Source organism: Seriola lalandi, unplaced genomic scaffold (assembly GCF_002814215.2).
Source record: "Seriola lalandi dorsalis isolate HSWRI2012SDOR001 ecotype SW California unplaced genomic scaffold, Sedor1 jcf7180002001273, whole genome shotgun sequence".
In the NCBI taxonomy this organism is placed as follows: domain Eukaryota; kingdom Metazoa; phylum Chordata; class Actinopteri; order Carangiformes; family Carangidae; genus Seriola; species Seriola lalandi.
The window spans coordinates 1-1,802 of NW_019471932.1; the positions used below are offsets into that span (position 1 = coordinate 1).

The window sequence follows — 1,802 nt, forward strand, 5'->3', positions numbered from 1 at the left end:
ATCATCATCATCATCATCATCATCACCACCACCACCACCACCATTAGGCTGAAGACAGTCTGTGTAACAGACTGAAGACAACGACTTAGTTTTGCCAGCATCACTTGACTTGGCTTTGTTTGATTTGCCTGAGTTCCTCTGAGAAAACTGCTCCTCACTGATCTCTGGGTCAGACTCTTCCTTTTTCACTTCAGATATAAGAGGCTTAGAAATAACTTTCTTTAATTTTGATCTATTTCCTGTACGTTTTCTTGGCAGTGTTGTCAGACGGACAGTCTGCTTGCCTTGCTCCTCCACTGCACTGGGACTCTTCAACTTGAAATCATGTGAGGCACTTAAATTGTGATAGGGCTGTAACAGTATAGAGGACCTCATAACTGACCCAAAAGAGCTTGAAACTTGTTTAGGGACGATACTGCGTGAGGGACTGTCTTGCAAAGGCACAGAATCAGGTGAGTTTTTTTCCCTCTGAGTTATTCCACATTCATCTGTCTGTTCAGAGCTGTGTGTTGACTCCATGTCAAACACAAGTTTTTTAGAATATTTAAGAACATCAGTATTTGAGTCTTGTGCACGTTCTACATCACTAATCCTCTGCTTATTATCTTCAGCCTTTTGATCCCCATTCTCAATCTGTGAGCTTCTAACTGGCTGAAACATATTATTTGGTTCAACATCAGATTTTCCATCGGCCTGTGGCTCACACTCTGTGACTTTGTCTGGATAGTCCATGGACGGTGGAGGACTAGTAGCTCTGAAGAGTTTAACAGGACTCATGACAATCTCTGTGAAGCTGGCCATCTTCGACTTGAATGACTGACACAACGGGCCAATCACCCATCCCAGGACAGATGCATTTTCAACAGCATGTCCAACAGCCAAGCCCCCGCATCCATCCATGTCAGAATTAGTGGTGTCAAGATTCTGTGTGGTACTGTCAGCCACCTGCTCCACTACATCTTCTGCAGCAGATACGTCTGGTTTTTGGCAGGGGTTTTTCTGGTCCTTTTGCCTATAATAAAAGCAGAAAAGGGAAATTAGACTTTCAAGCACATATTTCAAGGCAGAAACACTGTGATTATGTCAAATAAATACAATTACATATACATTTCTCATGAAGGCATTGATATACTGATACAAGATCTTGTATCTGGCATCTTAACACTCACTGGTTCCCTGTTCATGGAAACCATAGAAAATATCTGTGCCCCCCTTTCCACTTGGTATTGTAGGTCATATGGAAAACTATTCAAACCATGCCTACACCACAGACTCCACGGCTGCTCATAGTCATGACTGCACTTTAAATACAGTTTCCTATTCACTGTTATTACAAATGATAAAAAGAATGATTCTGTGAGCACCTTTTCCACATAAATAAAAGAAAATAAACACTTCCATATTGACTAAATGATTAGCTGTCACACACTTACTTATTTTGGCACTCTCCTGAAAAGCTAAATTCAAGTCCATCCTGCAAAGTAAACACAAACATTTTACAGTTGTTATAAGGAACGTTAGCAGTGTTTGGTAAAAGTATTGATATCACCTGGGCTGCTGATCCAACCAACAAGAAAACACAGCATTATCTTTTCATTTTCCAAGCTTCTTTTACGAAATTTAAACAAAGCTGTACACATTAATGATTAGTGTGAATTTGTACACAGAACTCTCCCATTTTTGTCAATTTAACTATTTCCACATGGGATATGTAATCCCTCCAGTGAGTGTGGGTCTACCCTGCAGTCTCCTCCCAGTTGGACATGCCTGGAATATCTCCATAGGAAGGCACCCAGGGGACA

General features: G+C 41.0%; 1 long non-coding RNA gene across 1 annotated transcript; it reads right to left on the reverse strand.

Moving 5' to 3' along the window:
* Positions 1-2: 2 nt before the first annotated feature.
* On the reverse strand, positions 3-1,753 carry LOC147820100 (uncharacterized). Its single transcript, XR_015437822.1, has 2 exons — positions 1,434-1,753; positions 3-1,012 (listed from the first exon to the last, which is right to left on the reverse strand). It is a non-coding gene; the product is annotated as an uncharacterized LOC147820100 (long non-coding RNA).
* Positions 1,754-1,802: the final 49 nt, after the last annotated feature.